Raw genomic sequence first — 25441 nt, forward strand, 5'->3', positions numbered from 1 at the left:
GCACATATCCTAAAATTGGAACAATACAGAGAAGATTAGCATGGCCCCTGAACAAGGATGACACACAAATTCGTGAAGCATTCCATATTTTTAGCTACATGTAAAAGAATGCAATTAGAACACTCCCTATCACCATACACAAAAATAAACTCAAAATGGATTAAAGACCTAAATGTAAGGCCAGACACTATAAAACTCTTAGAGAAAACATAGGCAGAACACTCTATGACATAAATCACAGCAAGATCCTTTTTGACCCAACTCCTAGAGAAATGGAAATAAAAACAAAAGTAAACAAATGGGACCTAATGAAACTTAAAAGCTTCTGCACAGCAAAGGAAAACACAAACAAGACAAAAAGACAACCCTCAGAATGGGAGAAAATATTTGCGAATGAAGCAACTGACAAAGGATTCATCTCCAAAACTGACAAGCAGCTCATGAAGCTCAATATCAAAAAAAACAAAAAAACAAAAAAAACTCAATCCCAAAATGGGCAGAACAGCTAAATAGACATTTCTCCAAAGAAAATATACAGATTGCCAACAAACACATGAAAGGATACTCAACATCACTAATCATCAGAGAAATGCAAATCAAAACTACAATGAGGTATCACCTCACACCAGTCAGAATGGCCATCATCAAAAAATCTACAAACAATAAATGCTGGAGAGGGTGTGGAGAAAAGGGAATCCTCTTGCACTGTTGGTGGGAATGTAAACTGATACAGCTACTATGGAGAACAGTATGGAGGTTCCTTAAAAAACTAAACATAGAACTACCATATGACCCAGCAATCCCACTACTGGGCATATACCCAGAGAAAACCATAATTCAAAAAGACCCATGCACCCCAATGTTCACTGCAGCAGTATTTACAATAGCCAGGTCATGGAAGCAACCTAAATGCCCATCAACAGACAAATGGATATGGAAGATGTGATACGTATATACAATAGAATATTACTCAGCCATAAAAAGGAACGAAATTGGGTCATTTGTAGTGACATGGATGGATCTAGAGACTGTCATACAGAGTGAAGTAAGTCAGAAAGAGAAAAACAAATATCGTATATTAACGCCTATATGTGGAACCTAGAAAAATGGTACAGATGAACCAGTTTGCAGGGCAGAAATTGAGACACAGATGCAGAGAACAAACGTATGGACACCAAGTGGGGAAAGTGGCAAGGGGTTGTTGGTGGTGGGATGAATTGGGAGATTGGGATTGACATATATACACTAATATGTATAAAATGGATAACTAATAAAAGTCTGCTGTATTGAAAAAATAAAATTCTTAAATTAAAAAAAAATTTTTTTTAAAGAAAAAAATAATCCAGTCAGAATTTTTTTTTAAGATTAGCCCCACTTTCCAGAGCCAACTGCTTTAAATCATTTAGCTATTTTCTTTTTAATCCTGATTGCTGCTTTTCATATTTCTTAACAATATGCTGACATTGATATTTTTTTCCAGTTTTATTGAGAAATAATTGACATAGAGCACTGTATAAATTCAAGGTGTGCAGCATGATGGTTTGACTTACATATATTGTGAAATAATTATCACAAGAGGCTTGGTTAACATCCATCATCGCACATAAATACAATAAAAAGAAAGCTATTTCTTGATCTTTCCATTTTTATACCTCATCTATTGATTTCTCCTATTATCGATGAGGAGTTAACACTCACCATCCCCATCCTTCCACTATTTTAGGTAAATCAATATACATTTTCTACTATGATGACTATGTAAATGTTTTCCCTGGAAAGGCCAAGCCGTTTGCTAAGCCTGAAGCTTAAATGGGAACCTAAAGTGAAAAAACAAAGACTAAGAAATAAAAAGGAGCTAACAATAAGATCAAAATGCACTCTGTAAGAAAACATATAGGTGTTTCTCTCGTGCCATGAATAAACCACCACTTAAATCACTCTCAAACTATAATGTGCATAAAAATCCCCTGAGAGCTTGTTAAAATGCAGATTCTGATTCTGAAGTCCGGATGGGATCTTCGCATTTTTGACAAGCTCCCAGGGGATGCCAATACTGCTGGCACATGAACTTTCAACTGATGACTCAACTTTTAACTGATGACTTCCAACTCTTTCTCCAGAGAGCCCTGACTCTTCTCAACAATCTCATCCTATTCCATTTCTTACCCTAAAGTGTGAGGCAACGTGGCATTAACCATAACTACTTGCACAGTGGGGAGGAACAGGTGTCCTGTCTCTGTTTCACAGATGAGAAACTGTGGCAGGTAAGAGAGTCACACAGGGTTGAATGGCAGAATCCTCTAATATATAAAGTGTTGCTTTAATCTCTTCCTTTCTTCCTTAAGACTCAGGGGATGTTTAAGCACATCTAGCTTTAGTCTGATGATAGTCTGAGTTGATAGGATAAGCAAAGAACCAAGCACAACTCCTGATCCTTTCTCTTATCTCTGCTTCTTTTCATTTCTCAAAGGTGCTCTTTCTTTACCCACATCAAACTGGGCTACCAGCAATCTAGAGACACAGGTTGATGGAAAAGATGCCAAGGGGAGCCCTCCTCTGCTGTATTATGGCTGTCCTCCACTGCAGAAGAAACTTCCTTTGAATATTCCTAGGAAGTAGCACCTGTCTTTTTTTTTTTATGTGGTTAATGGCCAGTGGTATGCTGTAAATGTTTAACAATTGGCTGTCCAACACACCACTGTAAAGCAATTATACCCCAATAAAGATGTTAAAAAAACAACAACAAAAATTGGCTGTCCAATCCCCAAGATGTATACTCCCACCCTGGCCAATTTCAAGCTAACAATGTGACTTTATTGAACATGGAATTAGAAAGAGATAAATACAATTGGCTCTCACCAGCTGGTACAAACTGGCTCCAAGACATCACAAGTGAAGTCTGTAAGTTTAATGCCAGACAATTAAAGCTGTATATTCAGTAAAGATTTATAGCTGTTTTATCAACCTTCTCATCACCTCCCTTTACTACCAAATTAAGCTGACCTGGCAAGGTCTTTAACAGTTGATAATTTTTCTTTATTACAAATTATTTGGCAGAAATGTTCCCACCGCATAAATTAGGCCCTTGGTCTACAGATAGCTTCTATAAATAGCTTTCTTTGTCTCCTATTGAATTACTGACTTGGACCAGAGAATCAGAATTCCCTTCCTGATGGTTCCCATGCATTTGGTAACCCTCTAGGAAGAGGAAAACAATAATCTGCTACACATATGCTGAAATTAAAATTATTCAAAACCTTTTATTATGCTCTAGTTATGTATCTTAAGGAATTTTTTCAGACATTGTAAAGGTGTGTTTGAAATAAATGCATCCATTAATTGAACTTGCTATGTGAAGGAAATGAGATAAAATTTTTATATAGGAACAAAAATATCTTATGGCTCCTAATCCAGTGTTCCTCAAAACTTAGTAAGTGATCGATTTCTACTAGCTCAAGAATAGTTAGTTTGCACTTAAAATATAAACTTAGGTACACCTGAAACTAACACAACATTGTTAAATAAATAATAAAAAATATATTTTTTTATTCAATAATATATATATACATACATATATATATATAAACTTTAGGAAATAAGTATTCTTTGACAGCTTTTAAGGGTTATAGAAGTTCAAATATATTTGCCTGGGAAGAAATAGAAGGTGTCTATAAGTGGGTTCTTCTTATGGAGCCATGTCCTTTGTAATGTGACTTTGCAACTTCTCACATTAAAAGGTAAGGTTTACTTCTCTACACCTTGAATGGGAGCTGCCCTTCTGATCTCTTTGGCCAGTTAGACTGTGACAAGGCAGTATGTTCAGTGCAAGCTGAGGCTCCAAGCAGCTGTGGAGTTCCCACGTACTGTGTAGGGAAACCCGGCACCACGTGAATAAACCTAGGTCAGCCTCCGGGGGATGAGAGACCACACAGGGCAAAGATGAACCATTCAGTGAGCCCCCTACCTCCACCCAGCCAGACTTCCTCTGACCCACACGGGATCACACCTGAGCCCAGCTCAAATTGTCAAACCACAGAACCCTGTGCTAAATAAAAGGCTGTTTATTTAAGCCACCAAGTTTTGCAGCGGTTCAGCAGCTAAAGGTAACTGTTACAGTCACCTACAGATACAACTCAAAAGATGCACCAACCTTATGCAATATGTGGATCTTTCCTTTTTTTGGATGCTGATTGAAATGAAACCAATTGTAAAAGGATTCCTAAGATAACTGGAGAAATTTTAAATGAAATTAGATGTCACTGAGGAATCACTGCCAATTTTGTGAGATATAAAGAGGCACTGTGCTTAGGTTCGGGACACAAATATATATATTTATATATTTTAACATATAGTCATACATATATAAATGTATATATAATACACATACATATACAGACATACATGTACACATGCAGCCAGAAACATTTAGGCATGATATAATATTATGCTTGGAATTTGCTTTAACATACTATAGCAATGGAAAAAAAAGGGGAAGACAGGGAATAGAAAATGGGCAAAATATTATGGTGATAATATTTGAAGGCTGATAATGGCTACATGGCAGTTTGTCATGCTATTCTCTCTACTTTTGTGTATGCTTGAAAATTTCCAAAATAATTTTTTAAAATATTTCACATAGGAAGAAGTTCTTAAGATTATCTCTGGGATTTTTTTCCCAAGTACATGAAAAGAAAGCAATCACAAAATAGAAAGACTGTACAATCACTGGCCTGACTGCCTGCTCAAATAACCAGTAAATTCCACCGTGCCACTGTGGAAGCAGAGGGAATCAAGTAATGGAGGTGGAGATTAGATTAGCTAAATCATCATGGTAAAGTCAAACCCAAGAAATTAAATCAGTTTACAAATGTAAACCCCAAATGCACTTAATGAAAATTACAAAGTGAACAGATCAAGGACAAGGAACTTGGGGATTCTGATTTTAAGTCCAGTATTTTTCCACTGCCACACTGCCACTCCTTTGTTTTAATTGCATTCAAGTGGCCAAATGTTAGCAGGGCCCTCTGGTTGCAAGTGACAGAAATGTAGCCTAAATTAGCTTAAGCAATGAAAGGTTAATTTCTACATGGATTAGTTAAGGTATTAATCACTAGTTGCTTAAAAAGTTAAACCCCCAAATCTCAGTGTCTTAACATAATGAACATCTATTTTTTGCTTATGCCACTGTTCCATGGTGGTATCCTAGTCAGATGGCCACAGGATCCACCCTTCTCCAAGACTTCAGCCTCCTACCCAATGGATAAGAAAAGGAAATGAAAGATTCCTCATGGGATGTGTTAATGGTTTAAGCCTGGAAATAGGTTGTGTGTGTCAGCACATTTGGTGAGAATTCAAGCCCGTATCCAAGTACAAGGGAAGCTGGGAACTGTAGTCTAGCTGTGTGCACCAGAGGAGGAGGAAATGAGTATTGATAAACACACTGCAATTTCTGCACAATTAGACTTTATGCCAGGGAAGGCAGAAGTGGTATATCAGGCACCACTGGGTCCAAGGTTCCACCCTGATGTGAGATCTCTTCCACACGCTCTCACTTGTCTCCACCATATTCCATCTCAGCACTGCCTTATTCTGTCTGCTGCCTCTTTTCTGTCTACTGCAGGATGTTCAGGCACCATACTGTTTGGAAATGCAGTTAGTGTGTATGATGTAGATACTGACTTTTCCTATATATCCCAATATTCAGTTTCAACCATTCACTGAAACATCATGGTTGCAAAAATTGCAAAGGGGGTATGTATGCTAAATACTGACATTTAGCAAAAGCTGGAATAACATAGTCCCTCTGTCTTACCACTCAGTTTTGTGGGCAGGAAGGACATACAAAGAAACAGAAAACAACAGGACAAGGTAGAGTGTGCTATGCTTAAATTATGAGCAAAGTGCTTCAAGAATCCAGAGGAAAGTGGATATATGGCCCCAGAGTTGGAAGAACTTGGCAGAGAAGCGATTTCACTTTCCTCTGCTGAAGGAGGGATTTCAGGAAGAGGAATCACTACATTTGAAAGTACAGGTCTGAGAGAGTGCATGCATTTGAAGGAGAAAATCAATATGGTCGGAACATAAAGATCATGGGGTGAGTGGGCACTAATAAGACATAAGGAAGTCTAGATACACAACGTCTTAACTGCCAAGCCCAAGATTTTGCATTTGCTTTCACAGATATTCTCTCCTTGACCAAATTCTAGCCAGCTCCTCTAAGGCCTCTTCTTGACTAGGCCTCAACTCTGGCCTACAAAAGACTTGAACAAACACTAACTAATTTCTAACAACTCAAGGCTGCATCCCTAGGATGACCCTAGTTCCCCTTAAAACGTCTACCTGAGGAAATTCAAGGCTGCCAGAAGAATTTACTGTTTGTTCTAACCAGCAGGTGAAGATAAGGCCCCTGTCTCCAAGCCTCTGTGCGAAGGTAGGGGCCTAACTTTAATAAGTGCCGGTTAGTAAACCCAGATGGGTTTCACAGGGACCAGTTCCCACTTCTCACTTCTTATAACTTTTCACTTCCCTGTCTCTACTGAGTCCCTGTTCACCACCTCCCTATTCCCTCATTCTTCCTTTAAAATGTTCAGTCTCCTCTCTACAAATTAAAATTGAGTTCAGTTCATGCTGGACTCTTTTCCTTATGGCAATAGTACATTACTGATTAAAATCTGCCCTTTCCAATTTAACTGGTATCCAGCTTTGTTTATCTTTGACAGTTTCCATATAGGTAATGGAGGCTTTTGAATCAGAAAATAACCAAATGTGAGGTTGTCTGCCTGTTTTGGTTTTTGTCATTGTTGTTCTTATTGTTTTATGCCTAGGGGTAAATCATCTGATGGGGTGTAGCAGATGATCTGGAGCAAGGTGATACCAGACACCAGAAGTCCAGAGAGGAAGCTGATGGGAATAGAGCAGGCAGGAGACTGTGAGGCTTGAGCTGAGCCCTTGGTGGTGAAGAAAGAAGGGGAATCTTCACCTTGAATTAGAATTTGCAAGATTTGGCTACTGACTGGATGAAGGTAGTGAGAGACACAGAGGAGCAGGAAAACTTCTGAAGTTTCCAGATGAGAATGTGGATGGATGACACCATTGATTTGTTGCTTCAAAAAGAAATATAATTCATTTGAACCATATTTTCACAGGTTTAAGGTACAGGAAGAAAATTACCAGAGGAAAGTTCTCTGGGAAGAGATTTGGGTATCAGAGGTTTTCAAAGCAATTATAGAACACAAGGCTTGAATTAAAATAGCAGAAGTTACACCATATAAAGTTTGATTAATAAATAGTACATTTGGTGTTTCCAAGTGAAAATCAGGGTCATAAACCAAAGTCAACAACTTTGATCTTGCTAAATCTTCTGAGTATGAAGAGCTGAACACCACACACACACACACACACACACACACAGAGTGTTGTACTCTTGAAAATGTCCATTTCCTTTTTGCATTTAAAATTCAGATTAGGGCTTCCCTGGTGGCGCAGCGGTTGAGAGTCCGCCTGCCGATGCAGGGGACACGGGTTCGTGCCCCGGTCCGGGGGGATCCCACATGCCGCGGAGCGGCTGGGCCCGTGAGCCATGGCCGCTGAGCCTGTGCGTCCGGAGCCTTGCTCCACAACGGGAGAGGCCACAACAGTGAGAGGCCTGCGTATCGCAAAAATAAATAAATAAATAAAATAAAATTCAGATTAAAAATTAGGGGAGTTGGTCCAGAAAATTATGCTACTCCCTGCAGTAGTTTTAGTTTGTAAATGGTTAGCTGGAAACAAATCACAAGGCTAAACATTTCAATAGAGAATTTCTAAATGACATTACCCGGAATAATGCACAAGAACTGGCCAGCGGTGTTTTAAGAGACTCATAGCAAGGTTTTAGAAAAATAAGAGCAGAGATTGAATCTCTACTACAAATGTTAGGAATTAGAATTGAGAAAAGTATCCAATGACACCTTCATCCTTAAAAACCTTTGGAAAAAGGACATAAAATGTCTGATGTTCCCCCAGAGCCAACTTAATATAGCAGAATAGAATAAAGAAAAGAGAGTTGGAGAGACACTAGAATACTTCTTTAAGATTATCCAGAAAAAGTAGTTATGTCCTCACTTGTTCTGAATAGATAACAATTTATAAGCTTTTAATAAGAACAGGATACTTACACCATTAACAGATTTCACTTAGTTACCAATGCCAAGTATTAAATGCTGAAAATATAGCAGCAAAATCCCCATCCTGGGGAGCTCCCCATCCCCTGTGTGGCCAACACTGCATCCTTCACAGAAGATGATGAGGGGAGAAGCAAATGTTTTTCCTGTCAGCTTTGAAAAGTTATCGTACACCACAGGCAAAACCCAAGGACAGAGTTGCTCAGGGGAACCGCAGGGCAGCAATGAGAGGCAAGGGGGTCCCAGGAAAGCACTGGATCTGCCCTCCTAGGACAAAGATGGATGAACCCGCCTCTGCCACCTACTGTCTACAGGACACAGAGCAAGTCTTTGAAACCCTCTGCACCTCTAAATGGAGAATCATTAAAGTTTGTCTTTATTAGCTCTTTAGTTTTATATCCATATGTGAGGACAAAATGAGATAATCAATGGAAAAGCATTTTATAAAATAGAAAGAACAACATAGAAGCAAAATGGATTCGTCAGTTGATGTCCTAGTACTATGTATGATATTACAAAGCTTGGAGACAGGTTGAGGGTGTGACGTTGAAGCAACTTAATGTCTGCCACCTGAGTCTTTTGTAAGCTCCAGAATTACACAGGTTATACCTCTCTATGTGGTGTGCTTATCCACTTACAAGATAAATATCACCAGAAGATTATTTTAGGATTTCTCTTTTTTCTTCCCCAAATGGGTTCCTTTCAAGTAATGCTGGTTCAAGATCTCCATCATACAAAACATATAGGCTTGTGGCTGTAACCTACTGAATTAAGGAAAGAGTTAAGAGAATCAGTATTTTCAGTATCCCCTCTACTGAGAAGGAAAGGCATGCAGTGAAAAGAGCAGGGCATTTGGATTCAGGCCTGGTTTAAATTCGTATTACCCACTTACTAACTGTGCTCCCTTACAACAGTGACATCTCTCTGGGCTTCAGTTTCCCCATCTGTAAAATGGGGGGCAGAGGGGAATAGTATTACCTTGCCAAACTGTTATGAGTACTCAAGGCAAGGTGTAAAAATACTCCTCCAATGTCTAATAGCAGACATATTACTCCTGAGCCTGCAGAGATTTCTAGTTTGGACAATAATGTCAGTTTTCTCTTCCAATGTGGGAAATTCTTAATAGCTTCCTTGTTATGTTGACCAATTGTTATATTTTGTATACATTTTATTCATATTGCACATGAGAACTGAGAATAAACAAAATATATCTTATGCAGCCCTTGAAATTAGCATATTATGTAAGTTTTGATCATCTAGCTCTGTTAGCAGTAGAAAATCAAAACAAGAACTCATGAAACTTTATTGAGAATAATCTAGAAGATAAATGTTTGACAACTCACAGAACATGAGGAATCACTATACTTTTATTAATTGAAGCATAATATCTATATAAAATGACATTCAATTCCCTCCCCTTCCATCTAAATTTGCATACATAATATCCTACATAACTAACAGGATTTTAATAATATTTTTTAAGTTGTCACCTTTACAGTTGCAAAAAATGCTTCTTCATTTGTTTTTCATAAGAGAACGTGAAAAGTACATACGGGAAGTGGATTCAACATAGATTTGTTATACCAAACAAGTTTTGTCTCAATCCTAGCTAGGAGACAAAATCGTTGGAACAATACAGGCATTTGCAAAACCTGTTTAGTTTCTGTTGACCAGGCACTTGCAGGGGTGCTAACAGACTGCAGCAGGTACCGGCAGAGCACCTGTATTTGTGGGTCTTGAGTAATGCCATTTGCTTGGGATTTTAGTGATCAAAGGTGTGATCCTGAAACGCTTCACTGCTCTACAACAACTCATCAAACCTGACCAAAATGACAATCAGGGGACAATAACAATAAGACAACATAACTGTCCATCCCGCCTGGCCTATGAATCTCTCAGATCATTGTCTTCCTCCTGTCCCCTTTCCAGCCCCTCCCTTCTCACAGAGGGTGACTCCATATGCAGGTCTAAGCACGATATTTACTGATTTCCACCTCTTTTTTTCTTGTGAAAGCCGTATCTTCAATCCTTTACCTTCCAACCCTAGCTCTCTATTTTCTCTCTCCCCTGAACAGACTTGAACCCGGTAACCATCTGCTTGCCAGAAACTCCTAGACTGGTAAGTTTTGCTCTCCTAATGATGTGGAATTTTGTGTCACAGGCCCTCCTAGTTGAAGGAAGGTCACTGTCTCGTCACATCTGTCCACTCCCAGGCTGACCTTCTGTTTATATTTGATGCAGAAGCAAGAATGCAACTGTAAGGCTTCCCTGGTGGCGCAATGGTTGAGAGTCTGCCTGCCGATGCAGGGGATACGGGTTCGTGCCCCAGTCCGGGAAGATCCCACATGCTGCGGAGCGGCTGGGCCCGTGAGCCATGGCCGCTGAGCCTGCGCGTCCGGAGCCTGTGCTCCGCCACAGGAGAGGCCACAACAGTGAGAGGCCCGCGTACCGCAAAAAAAAAAAAAAAAAGACTGCAACTGTAGTGACAAAGCTGGAGGGAGGGTTGGTTTGGAGCTGCTGGACTTGAGCACATTCTCCAAAACGATGCCTTTTCAAAAAATTTTAACCAAATATGTTGACATAATGATTGCTAAATTGTATTAAATATCCTCACAAGAAGGAATGTAAAAAGAGTGCCACAGATAGATGGTAGTTAACCTTCCATCTAAAAGTTTGGGTGGGAGGGGAGCTCCTTGGGTGTTGCTTCTCTGTCAGTCATGGATCATCCGCAGAGGCCCCTCCCACACACACCCCATCTTCCCTCCCAGGCCCGACCCTCAAGGCTGAGAGACCATGTATTTTCTGTGTATTTCCTCCCCAGCCATAAGAACATAACTCTGCTTTTGTTTGATATTGGAATGATTTTTTTTTTGACTAAAAAACATTCTCAGGGGGTGGGGGGCAGGAGTGGTGAAGGGAGAGGGAATTGAAGGAAGGTGTTCAAAAAGTACAAACTTCCACTTGTAAGGAAGAATGTAATGTACAACATGATGACTACAGTTAACACTGCTGTAGGGTAGGAAAGTCATTAAGAGAGTAGATGCTAAGACTTCTCATCATAAGGAGAAAAATTGTTTTTGCTTTTTCTTTTTATTGTATCTATGTGAGATAATTGATGCTAACTAAACTGACTGCGGTAATCATTTCACAATATATGTAAGTGAAACCATTATGCTTTACACCTTAAACTCATACAGTGAGGTATGTCAATTATATTTCAATAAAACTGGGGGAAAATTCTGAAAATAAGAAAGGACAACAACAATCCAATGCACTTACACACAGTTTTCATACTGGCCAAAGTTCTTTTACTGCCAATACCTTGTGCAGTAGGTATCGGAGATAATATGTCTGCTATATTGATGAGGAAACTGAGGTACACTGTGATGAATAAATTTATCATAGGTCACACCATCGTTAGAATCCCATCCCTGGACTTCAATTCTAGGTCTCTCGCAAATACAAGAAGTTGGTTCCCAACTTATGCCGGAATTAACATAAGTTAATGGGTCTTAAATTATGAAAGATATTAAAAGATTCTAAAATAAACCAGACTAAAAGTGAGTGAATATTTTAGTACTTTTCTATTATTATTTTCATTATTATTAATGACGACCTAGTGGTATATTTTAGATACTGATGGGCCTTGACCTTGGATGCCACACCACTATGCAATTATTAAGTGTCAGAAGAATTGATAGCTTTTAGAAAGTAACAGCAAGGCTGAAATTAACTCCCAGCCAGTATGCTGTTGACAGCAGCTGATGGATGAGAGTGAGTTCAGGAAAGATATGGTTGCAAAGGAGATCACAAGTTCCTGCCCCTGAATCTCCCAAATCAACTTAACTTGGCTCAGATGAGCATCTGTGTTTTCCCCGCTATCACTCTGAATTCTGTTGGTAGAAGGAAGTGGAGGCCTTTCCTTTTCCTTCCATTGACCACCAAGCTGGAGGATACCGATCTGTGGATTCCCTTGTTAAATGGAAAGCAATCCTTTGACCGTAGAAGAGATTTTATAGCCAGTTGGAGCTTCAGAAGGCTCTGCTGTTTTCTGGTTTTGTCAACATGATCTGAATGTAGGTTAGAAACACAGTAGTTCAGCTAATAAAATAATAATTTGGAAAGGGAAAATATAGGCCAGGAAAAACACGTCCTTTAACACATAGGGATTTTTTTAAAGACAAGAAGAAAAGTAGTTCCTGGAAGAGTGACTTTTCTGTATCAACATTAGCTCTGACCTTTGGCTTGAGTGCCATATTCCTCTGAGGGCTCTTTTAAATGGAACCACTACCACCCTTGGGTGATTCTGAGTCTGAGTCCTTGGGTAGAAATCGGGAACTCTGGTCTCTGAGTGCTTGGGTTGGCACTCCATTGCCATCTGCGATGGCAGTTCTTAGCTGGATCTAACCTCTTTTATAAAAGACAAAGACCCCAGAGAGATTTCAGGAGAATTTGCAGATCAGTCTTGCAAAGGGCACTGGCCAGGACACCGGAGAGCCTGAATACATTTAGCCAGAAAACCTCAACCACATAATCATGAAGATGATTATGACCTTGTTGGTAGACCACACATTTCTTCTTCTTTGGAGACACCCTCTGAAAACTGTGAAGGTGTGCAGAACTTGTAAAGTCTGACTCATCAATACTTTTCCTCCACAGGAGCGGGGGGAGAGAGGGGAAGAGAGAGGGAGGGGAAGAGAGAGGGAAGGGAAGAGGGGGGGGAGAGGGAGAAGGCAAGAGAGAAGAAGAGCAACAAAGCTTTCAGATTAGCAGAGTCACCCATTGGCAACTCTGTAAGAAAGTCATCTTGTAGTTTAGTGACTTGGCCTCTATTTCTTTTTTACTGAGATACAATTGACAGAGAGCATTATATTGGTTCCAGGGGTCATGGCTTCTTGATGAAGTACTAGATGTGATTGCCAGCCACTAAAAGAGAAAGCAGTGCTGCAAGCCAGACACAAAATAAGAATTAAAAGATGAAAATCAATGCAATTCAAGGGTTGCTGCTCCCCTAAGTGCCCTGACCCTGTTTTCCATGGGGGAATCGTTATCATCTCCACTCTCAACAGCTCCTCCTTGTGCACTGCGGTCAGAATCACAGACTCGAGAGGAACTTCCAAGTCCTAAGGAGGAAGCCTGGGTCCATCCAGAGAGAGTTTGGGGAATGTAAGAAAGAAACTGAGAGGGCTTCCCTGGTGGCGCAGTGGTTGAGAGTCCGCCTGCCGATGCAGGGGACACGGGTTTGTGCCCCGGTCCGGGAAGATCCCACATGCCGCGGAGCGGCTGGGCCCATGAGCCATGGCCGCTGAACCTGCGCATCCGGAGCCTGTGCTCTGCAATGGGACAGGCCACAATGGTGAGAGGCCTGCGTACCGCAAAAAAAAAAAAAAACAAAAGAGAAAACGGAAGAACACAGCACTCAAGGCTCTGGCTCCAGCCTACCATCCCAACATGACCTCTCTCTCTCCTTCCTTACCCTCCACTCCAGCCAAGCTCAGGAACCTATGCCCCACCTCTCCCCACCCCTTTTGTCTTTGTCTTCACCTGTAATATCCTCCCCTCCCAACTACCACCAGTCTCCCGAAATCCAAATCTTATCTAATTTTCAAGATTCATCTTAAAGGCCACCTCTTCTGAGAAGCCATTCCTACTATCAACATGGCAGGTCCTGGATTCAAGCAGCCTGGGTTAAGACCATAGCTCTTCCATTTACAAGAAGCATGCCAGGTAAGAAGACATCTTACCTCTGTCTTGGATTCCTCATTTGTAAAATCTCTTAGAGTTGCTCTGAGAATTATCTGAGTAAATACTGAAAAGTGCTTAGAGCAGAACACTGACGAGTGGGGGTTATCAGGATTACCTTCCAATATAGCTGCTCTTGCCTACATACATCCAAAGCCCTGCTTCCCACCCCTCCCAACCCTGCCCCCAGGCAGAGCCTCGAGGCATACAGGATCTTAGTTCCCCTGACCAGGGACTGAACCTGTGCCCCTTGTAGTGGAAGCGCAGCGTCTTAACCACTGGACCGCCAGGGAAGTCCCGAAAGACCTGCTTTTTTATAAAGCTTCCATAGGACCCTCATCATATTTGACTTTGTACTTTGTACTCCAATGTTTCCCAGGATGAAAAAAATAATAAGAGCCTTAATAAGAGTAAACAAAACTAACAGAAACAGTACTTCACTGGTCCACGCCACCAGATATGAAGGCCCTCTAGGCAAGTCATATCACTCCCAAATTGTAGTCAGAATTTCAGAGGAAGGGTCCCCTCATCCACTTTACAGTCTTGGGGGGAGAGGGGGCGGTAGGTGAATAACCCCTCAGTGACACACACACCATGAGTGCTGGGAAAGACCCACATGGTTGAGACCAGAGGTTTGAGAAAGTGACCACAGAGCAGAAGGAAGGGGAGGAGGGGGACGATGAGATAAGTCAATATGCACAGGACTCTTATTTGAGAACCAGGAGCTAGAAGATTTAATGATCAAGTACTAAAACCCCCTTTGGCCACCTGCCCAGCTTTCTAGCCTCAGCATCAGGCAAGCTCACTCCCACACATCTGCCCTGGGAGGTGGGGGACTCTGCGGGAAGGCCCCCAGGCTTGCAGTAACACCATGTGCCTGCAGGAGTCAGACGTGCTGCATACACACCAAACAGAACCACAGAAAAGCACCGGGGATAATTTAATCCCCAAATCTGGCCCACATCGCCCCGCAAAGGTGCAAGAGGTCTCCAGAGCAACAAAGGAAGATGCAGCAGGGGATGTTCTCACCTTTGTTTTTGCCTTCATGTATATCTGAGGCAGTTTGCACAGCTGACTAAACACTAATAATGATCACTGAGGGGGGCTGGGGGAGCTGAGAAGTGACACTGCTCCTGCCTGTGTGAAATTAATTTTAAAATACAGATAGTTAAGATCAAAGTCACAGGTTTACGACTGATAACAGCTGGATGGGAGAATGTTACCACATTAGGTTTCCTGAATATCCCCCTCCATAAAAAAGAACTTACCCCCCAAAACTGTATGGCTCCCCTCTGACAGGGCAGAATCTGCCTAGATAAGCTTTCAGTACAGTGAAAAGCAAATGAAAAAGTCCTTCCTCTGCAGAAAGGCCAACAAACGGGAGCTGAGTGTGCTTTCTTCTCCCCAGTCTCAGTCAGGATGCCATGCCTCCTTTTCCAGAAGGGAGGTAGTGCAGGGACAGAGAGAAGCTGGAAGCCTTCTTCCCACTCTTTCTATTTCTGGGAATTGGAGTAAAAATCCCAGCCCTTCTACCAAAACATGAAGGGTTGAGGAATACATTTCCCACAGATGTCATCATCATTATTATAACCACAGCCATAAAGACTAACCCCTCCCACAGACTATGCCCAGTCCCACCAACCCTGGTAGGGCAGCACTAATGTCACCCCCACTTTACAGGTGAGAAAAGGGGGACTTTGTGAGGTTCACTGACTTAATAAGCCAGCATTCAAATTCAACTCTGACCCTGAAAACCATTTCAACCACTTTGCTGTGCTGCCTTAAAATGGTGCAAGTAAACCCAAAGGTCTGATCTCTGTTAGAATTAGTTTTAAAAGAAATACTTTTTGGTCTGCAATTATAGGCTCTAAGATAGTTATCTACAGGTTAGTGCTTCTGATTCCCAGGGACCAGGAAAGCCTTTCAGTGGCTTGGCCCTGTGTTAGGAAACGTCTCCAAGATGTCTGGCGGTTTTCCAGCTGCTACCACTGGGAGTGGAATGCTCCACTGCCTGATGCCACGCTGGGCCAGCTGCCCCCAACCACCGCCGATGAGACCTTCAGAGCTGGAAAAAGAACTAAGGGCTGGAGACATTACCTGCAGTAGTAATGATATAAATCCTGTGCTCTCTACATTTGGAAAGTCTCAGAGGCCACTACAATAAGGAGGAGCCACTGATGGTTCCTGGCTCCTGTTCCCTCCTTGGGCTCTCTTGCTATGTGATTTTGAGGGACCAATTCCCTATTCCATCACATTAAGCAAGAGGTACAGTAGGTAGCCTCTGAGGTGTCCCCAAGGATCCCCACCTCCTGGTTTTCATGCCTGGTGTAATTCCCTCCTCTGGAGTGTGGGCTGGACCTAGTAACTCACTTCTAAGAATAGAATACAGCAAAAGTGATGAGATGCCATACCCAAGATTAGGTCATGAAAAGACTGTGCCTTCTGTCTTGGACACACACCCTCTCCTGGCTCGCTGGCTCTAGATGAAGTCAGCTGCCATGTTGTGAGCTGCTCCATGGAAAGGTCTGCTTAACAGGAAGTGACGTCTTCAGCCAGCAGCCCAGTAAGGAACTGAAGGCCATCAACAGCTGCGTAAGTGAGCATGGAAGCAGATGCTCTTCCAATGGAGCTTTGAGATGACGCAGCCCTGCCAACCCCTTGATTGCAACCTTGTGAGAGGTCTGAGTCAGAGGCTCCCAGCTAAGCCACCCCTGAGTTTTGGAACCACAGAAACCATGAGATAATAAACATTTGTTGTTTTAACTCACAAACTTATCGGATGATTTGTTCTGCAGCAACAGAGAGCGAATACAATAAGAGAAAAGTCCATGGTTGAGCACCAAATGGTGACCTCAAATTCTTCTGGCAGATTCTCCTTTTAATGTTCTTGTCCCTGTAATTATCTGTGGAGGAATACTGGAATTTTGTGGGTCCTTGATATGATGGTGAGCAAGGTTTTCTGAGCTGAGCACTTGAGATTTTCTTTTTTTTTTTAATTTTTGAATTTTCTTTTATTTTTAAAGAGCAGATTCTTATTAGTCATCAATTTATATACATCAGTGTATACATATCAATCCCAATCGCACAATTCACACACCACCACTCGCACCCCCCAACCGCTTTCCCCCTTTGGTGTCCATACGTTTGTTTTCTACATCTGTGTCTCAATTTTTGCCCTGCAAACCGGTTCATCTGTACCATTTTACTAGGTTCCACATACATGCGTTAATACACAATATTTGTGTTTCTCTTTCTGACTTACGTCACTCTGTATGACAGTCCCTAGATTCATCCACGTCTCAACAAATGACCCAAATTCATTCTATTTTATGGCTGAGTAATATTCCATTGTATATATGTACCAAAACTGCTTTATCCATTCGTCTGTCAATGGGCATTTAGGTTGCTTCCATGTCCTGGCTATTGTAAACAGTGCTGCAATAAACATTGGGGTGCATGTGTCTTTTTGAATTATGGTTTTCTCTGGGTATATGCGTAGTAGTGGCATGTCTGGATCATATGGTAATTCTATTTTTAGTTCTTTAAGGAACCTCCATACTGTTCTCCATAGAGGCTGTATCAATTTCCATTCCCACCAACAGTGCAAGAGGGATCCCTTTTCTCCACACCCTCTCCAGCATTTGTTGTTTGTAGATTTTCTGATGATGCCCATTCTAATTGGTGTGAGGTGATACCTCATTGTGGTTTTGATTTGCATTTCTCTAATAATTAGTGATGTTGAGCAGCTTTCCATGTGCTTCTTGGCCATCTGTATGTCTTCTTTGGAGAAATGTCTATTTAGGTCTTCGGCCCATTTTTGGACTGGTTGTTTTCTTAATATGGAGCTGCATGACCCGTTTATATATTTTGGAGATTAATCTTTTGTCCACTGATTCATTTGCAAATATTTTCTCCCATTCTGAGGGCTGTCTTTTCGTCTTGTTTATGGTTTCCTTTGCTGTGCAAAAGCTTTTAAGTTTCATTAGGTCCCATTTGTTTATTTTTGTTTTTATTTCCATTATTCTAGGAGGTGGATTAAAAAAGATCTTGCTGTGATTTATGTCAAAGAGTGTTCTTCCTATGTTTTCCTCTAAGAGTTTTATGGTGTCCGGTCTTACATTTATGTCTCAAATCCATTTTGAGTTTATTTTTGTGTATGGTGTTAGGGAGCATTCTAATTTCATTCTTTTACATGTAGCTCTCCAGTTTTCCCAGCACCACTTATTGAAGAGACTGTCTTTTCTCCATTGTATATCCTTGCCTCCTATGTCATAGATTAGTTGACCATAGGTGCGAGGGTTTATCTCTGGGCTTTCTATCTTGTTCCATTGATCTATGTTTCTGTTTTTGTGCCAGTACCATATTGTCTTGATTACTGTACCTTTGCAATATAGGCTGAAGTCAGGGAGTCTGATTCCTCCAGCTCCGTTTTTTTCCCTCAAGACTGCTTTGGCTATTCGGGGTCTTTTGTGTCTCCATACAAATTTTAAGATTTTTTTGTTCTAGTTACATTAAATATGCCATTGGTAATTTGATAGGGATAGCATTCAATCTGTAGATTGCTTTGGGTAGTATAGTCATTTTCACAATATTGATTCTTCCAATCCAAGAACATGCTATATCTCTCTATCTGTTGGTATCATCTTTAATTTCTTTCAACAATGTCTTATAGTTTTCTGCATACAGGTCTTTTGTCTCCCTAGGTAGGTTTATTCCTAGGTATTTTATTCTTTTAGTTGCAATGGTAAATGGGAGTGTTTCCCTAATTTTTCTTATAGATTTTTCATCATTAGTGTATAGGAACGGAAGAAATTTCTGTGCATTAATTTTGTATCCTGCAACTTTACCAAATTCATTGATTAGCTCTAGTAGTTTTCTGGTGGCATCTTTAGGATTCTCTATGTATAGTATCATGTCATCTGCAAACAGTGACAGTTTTACTTCTTCTTTTCCAAGTTGTATTCCTGTTATTTCTTTTTCTTCTCTGATTGCCATAGCTAGGACTTCCAAAGCTATCTTGAATAATAGTGGCAAGAGTGGACATCCTTATCTTGTTCCTGATCTTAGAGGAAATGCTTTCAGTTTTTCACCATTGAGAATGATGTTTGCTGTGGGTTTGTTGTATATGGCCTTTATTATGTTGAGGTAGGTTCCCTCTGTGCCTACTTTTTGGAGAGTTTTTATCATAAATGATGTTGAATTTTGTCAAAAGCTTTTTCTGCATCTATTGAGATGATCACATGTTTTTTATTCTTCAATTTGTTAATATGGTGTATCACATTGATTGATTTGCAAATATTGAAGAATCCTTGCATCCCTGCGATAAATCCCACTTGATCATGGTGTGTGAACCTTTTACTGTGTTGTTGGATTCTGTTTGCTAGTATTTCGTTGAGGATTTTTGCATTTGTATTCATCAGTGATATTGTTCTGTAATTTTCTTTTTCTGTAGTATCTTTGCCTGGTTTTGGTATCAGAGTGATGGTGGCCTCATAGAGTGAGTTTGGGAGTGTTCCTTCCTCCACAATTTTTTGAAAGAGTTTGAGAAGGGTGGGTGCTAGCTCTTCTCTAAATGTTTGATAGAATTCACCTGTGAAGCCATCTGGTCCTGGACTTCTGTTACTTGGAAGATTTTTAATCACAGTTTCAATTTCATTACTTGTGATTGGTCTGTTCATATTTTCTACTTCTTCCTGGTTCAGTCTTGGAAGGTTATACCTTTCTAAGAATTTGTCCATTTCTTCCAGGTTGTCAATTTTATTGGCATACAGTTGCTTGTAGTAGTTTCTTAGGATGCTTTGTACTTCTGTGGTGTCTGTTGTAACTTCGCCTTTTTCATTTCTAATTTTATTGATTTGAGTCCTCTCCCTCTTTTTCTTGATTAGTCTGGTTAATGGTTTATCCATTTTATCTTCTCAAAGAACCAGCTTTTAGTTTTACTGATCTTTGCTATTGTTTTCTTTGTGTCTATTTCATTTATTTCTGCTCTGATCTTTATGATTTCTTTCCTTCTGCTAATTTTGGGGTTTGTTTGTTCTTTCTGTAGCTCCTTTACATGTAAGGTTAGATTGTTTATTTGAGATTTTTCTTGTTTCTTGAGGTAGGCTTGTATAGCTATAAACTTGCCTCTTAGAACTGCTTTTGCTGCATCCCATAGGTTTAGGATCGTCGTGTTTTCATTGTCATTTGTCTCTAGGTATTTTTTGATTTCCTCTTTGATTTCTCCAGTGATCTCTTGGTTATTTAGTAACGTACTGTTTAGCCTCCATGTGTTTGTATTTTTTACGTTTCTTTCCCTGTAATTCATTTCTAATCTCATAGCATTGTGGTCAGAAAAGATGCCTGATATGATTTCAATTTTCTTAAATTTCCTGAGGCTTGATTTGTGACCCAAGATGTGATCTATCCTGGAGAACGTTCCATGCACACTTGCGAAGAAAGTGTAATCTGCTGTTTTTGGATGGAATGTCCTATAAATATCAATTAAATCTATCTGGTCTATTGTGTCATTTAAAGCTTCTGTTTCCTTAAATATTTTCATTTTGGATGATCTGTCCATTGTTGTAAGTAAGGTGTTAAAGTCCCCTACTATTATTGTGTAACTGTCGATTTCCTCTTTTATAGCTGTTAGCAGTTGCCTTATGTATTGAGGTGCTCCTATACTGGATGCATATATATTTATAATTGTTAAATCTTATTTTTTTTTTTTTGCAGTACGTGGGCCTCGCACTGCTGTGGCCTCTTGTGTTGCAGAGCACAGGCTCCAGATGTGCAGGCTCAGCAGCCATGGCTCACGGGCCCAGCTGCTCTGCGGCATGTGGGATCCTCCCGGACCGGGGCATGAACCAGCGTCCCCTGCATCGGCAGGCGGACTCTCAACCACTGCGCCACCAGGGAAGCCCTATATCTTCTTTGATTGATCCCTTGATCATTATGTAGTGGCCTTCCTTGTCTCTTGTAATGTTCTTTATTTTAAAGTCTGTTTTATCTGATGTGAGTATTGCTACTCCAGCTTTCTTCTGATTTCCATTTTCATGGAATATCTTTTTCCATCCCCTCACTTTCAGTCTGTATGTGTCCCTAGGTCTGAAGTGGGTCTCTTGTAGACAGCATATAGATGGGTCTTGTTTCTGTATCCATTCAGCGAGCCTGTGTTTTGGTTGGAGCATTTAATCCATTCACATTTAAGGTAATTATTGATTCGTATGTTCCTATGACCATTTTCTTAATTGTTTTGTGTTTGTTTTTGTAGGTCCTTTTCTTCTCTTGTGTTTCCCATTTAGAGAAGTTCCTTTAGTATTTGTTGTAGAGATGGTTCAGTGGTGCTGAATTCTCTTAGCTTTCACTTGTCTGTAAAGCTTTCGATTTCTCCATCATATCTGAATAAGATCCTGGCCAGGTAGAGTAATCTTGGTTGTAGGTTCTTCCCTTTCATCGCTTAAAGTATATCATGCCACTCCCTTCTGGCTTGTAGAGTTTCTGCTGAGAAATCAGCTGTTAAGCTTATGGGAGTTCCCTTGTATGTTATTTGTCGTTTTTCCCCTGCTGCTTTCAATAATTTTTCTTTTTCTTTAACTTTGATTGATTACTATGTGTCTCCCTAGGTAGTTTGATTACTATGTGTCTCGGTGTGTTTCTCCTTGGGTTTATCCTGTGTGGGACTCTCTGCGCTTCCTGGACTTGGGTGGCTATTTCCTTTCCCATGTTAAGGAAGTTTTCAATTATAATCTCTTCAAATATTTTCTCTGGTCCTTTCTCTCTCTCTTCTCCTTCTGAGACCCCTATAATGCAAATGTTGTTGCCTTTAATGTTGTCCCAGAGGTCTCTTAGGCTGTCTTCATTTCTTTTCATTCTTTTTTCTTTATTCTGTTATGTGGCAGTGAATTCCACCTTTCTGTCTTCCACATCACTTATCCGTTCTTCTGCCTCAGTTATTCTGCTATTGATTCCTTATAGTGTAGGTTTCATTTCAGTTATTGTATTGTTCATCTCTGTCTGTTTGTTCTTTAATTCTTCTAAGTCTTTGTTAAACATTTCTTGCATCTTCTCAATCTTTGCCTCCAGTCTTTTTCCGAGGTCCTGGATCATCTTCACTATCATTATTCTGAACTCTTTTTCTAGAAGGTTGCCTATCTCAACTTCATTTAGTTGTTTTTCTGGGGTTTTATCTTGTTCCTTCATCTGGTACATAGTCCTCTGCCTTTTCATCTTGTCTATCTTTCTGTGAATGTGGTTTTTGTTCCACAGGATGCAGGACTGTAGTTCTTGCTTCTGCTGTCTGCCCTCTGGTGGATGAGGCTATCTATGGGGCTTGTCCATGTTTCCTGATGGGAGGGACTGGTGGTGGATGGAGCTGACTGTTGCTCTGGTGGGCAGAGCTCAGTAAAACTTTAATCTGTTTGACTGATGATGGGTGGGGCTGGGTACCCTCCCTGTTGGTTGTTTGGCCTGAGGCAACCCAACACTGGAGCCTACCTGGGCTCTTTGGTGGGGCTAATGGCAGACTCTGGGAGGGCTCATGCCAAGGAGTACTTCTCAGAACTTCTGCTGCCAGTGTCCTTGTCCCCACGGTGAGTTACAGCCACCCCCTGCCTCTGCAGGAGACCCTCCAACGCTAGCAGGTAGGTCTGGATCAGTTTCCCCTGGGGTCACTGCTCCCTCCCCTGTCCCAATGTGCACACTACTTTGTGTGTGCCCTCCAAGCGTGGAGTCTCTGTTTCCCCCAGTCCTTCCAAAGTCCTGCAATCAAATCCCACTAGGCTTCAAAGTCTGATTCTCTAGGAATTCCTCCTCCCGTTGCCAGACCCCCAGGTTAGGAAGCCTGACATGGGGCTCAGAACCTTCACTCCAGTGGGTGGACTTCTGTGGTATAAGTGTTCTCCAGTCTGTGAGTCACCCACCCAGCAGTTATGGGATTTGATTTTACTGTGATTGCACCCCTCCTACCATCTCATTGTGGCTTCTCCTTTGTCTTTGGATGTGGGGTATCTTTTTTGGTGAGTTCCAGTGTCTTCCTGTCAATGACTGTCCAGCAGCTAGTTGTGATTCTGGTGTTCTCACAAGAGGGAGTGAGAACACGTCCTTCTACTCCTCCATCTTGGTTCCCATTCGAGATTTTTAGATATAAAAAGTTCTCCTTTCACTGCCCTTACTGCCCAGCACCTGCCTCTTTAAGAAGAGCAAATTAATGTCTTATACCATCATCTGCACATCTGAGGACCTCTATTAAATTATTATCTTTCATGTGTGTGTGTTTCTGTTCTTCTTTAAACCTGTAAATCTATACAGAAACGTATATGTGATATATTTTCCTTATATATTGAAACAAACTGTCAGCTCAATGATATGAATAAACGAACAGAATTTCATTAAAATGTACTGTATACTTAATAAAGATGTGTCTTTATTCACAGACTACAGAATTATTGTGGTAAATGGTAAGTGCTCTAGCAGAAGAGGAATGAAAACTGGCTTTGCTTTACTAAATAGCAATGGAGCCAATTTGGAGCACATATAACAATTTATTTCCTGACAGAATATGAAAGTAGAAATCACTGAGTTATTTTATCATTAAATAGTTAATCATTAAGAGGTATTTTCAGCATCTGTCACTTCCACATTATAATCGCCTCTCTATGGATTTTATTTTCTTCACATAAAAAATACTGTTTGCAGATAAATATTCCCTCTCTTCCATTTATTCAAACTCAACTCTCAAATTCTGAAAAGCTCATGACTACATTTGGCACTGGAAAAGAGAGAATAAGAAGCCTCTGTAAATTAACCCCACTATAAAAAGGCAATTAAGGGCTTCCCTGGTGGCACACTGGTTGAGAGTCCGCCTGCCAACGCAGGGGACACGGGTTCGTGCCCCTGTCTGGGAAGATCCCACAGGCCGCGGAGCGGCTGGGCCCGTGAGCCATGGCCGCTGAGCCTGCGCGTCCGGAGCCTGCACTCCCCAACAGGAGAGGCCACAACGGTGAGAGGCCCGTGTACCGAAAAAAAAAAAAAAAAAAAAAAAGGCAGTTAACCGGTCTTCAATGGTGGGTCAGAGGGATGACCACCACTATGAATATAGTATATTCCTGTTCACACACAAACACACACACACACACTCAATCCCTTCCCCAAAAGGGACTATATTTTTCTCAATTAATATATGAACAGTGATAAGGATCTGGATCTCAGGGCATGCTTGATTACTATGGTGATGCTTAAGACCTCCTGAAATGCAAACGATTTTCCAAAGCTGGACAAACTGTAACCAAGAGTAGCACATTAACTTCCCCAGAGGAGAAAGCAGGTATAATACCCAGATACATAAGGAAAATGAAGCAGTGACTTTCATGCTTTAGGGATCACATCTGCACATTCCAGAAACAAGCAGTGTGTACGAAACTGTGGCCAGATTGACCCTTTCCTCACAATGCTTCCACATGGTGCAATTTCAGTCTAATTAGAGCCATCTATGCAAATGAGATGGAAAAACAGACAGCCAGGTTACGATTAACAAGGAGGCAACGCAGTGCAGAGGCATGCTGTGCTTGCTTATGCACAGCTGCTGAATGAGGGCACTGGGACCAGGTGATCTATGAGGGTTTGTCACCTCGGCAATTCCTCTGTTGCACACCAAGAACAACAAAATAGGGCTTCCCTGGTGGCGCAGTGGTTGGGGGTCCGCCTGCCCATGCAGGGGACATGGGTTCATGCCTCGGTCCAGGAAGATTCCACATGCCGTAGAGCAGCTGGGCCCGTGAGCCATGGCCGCTGAGCCTGCGTGTCCAGAGCCTGTGCTCCGCAACGGGAGAGGCCATAGCAGTGAGAGGCCCGCGTATAGCAAAAAAAAAAAAGAAAAAAGAACAACAAAATAGCAAAGCCTGGCCATCTCCAAGAGGACTTCGTAACCCCACAGAACGGGAACCCCTCACCATTAGGCTGGCCTTGTCCACTTCGCTGCAGGCTCAAAGGGCTTACTAAAACCTAAGACCCAGCCCCTACATTCAAAGCACATGAACAGGGGGTCAAGAAGCTCACGAAGTCAGAGGTTGCGTGTTATAAGGGCCTACTTGGATTGTCCCAAAGTCTCCACAGAAGTTCCTGATTTTGTCCTGATCCTCTGCAACACTCCTTGGATCAGAATGGAATCTGTGGACAAGCCTAGGATAATATTATCATCACGTTGATGCGCTTGAATCCTATCACTCCACATCCAGCCCCATTGGAAAGTTGTGGATAAAGCCCCAGAGTCCAGAGCCACATGCAAAAGAGCAAAATGGTTAAAGGGCTCTAGAGTCAGAGGACCTGGGTTCAAATCCGAATCCACTCTTTGCTGTGTGGCCTTGGGCAAGTAACTTAACTTCTCTAGGCTTTGGTTACCCCCAGTAAAATGGGGACACCAAGAGTACTTATTTCACAGGGTTTATATAGAATTAAAATAATGCTTCTGCAACACTTAGTAACATGTCCAGGACAAAATAAGTGTTCAACACATGTTTGCTAAGGAAAACAGGGACCCACCTGGAAATTATCTCTGCTCT

The sequence above is a fragment of the Leucopleurus acutus genome, assembly GCF_964270905.1.
Source record: "Leucopleurus acutus genome assembly, chromosome: 11".
Taxonomy (NCBI): Eukaryota; Metazoa; Chordata; class Mammalia; order Artiodactyla; family Delphinidae; genus Leucopleurus; species Leucopleurus acutus.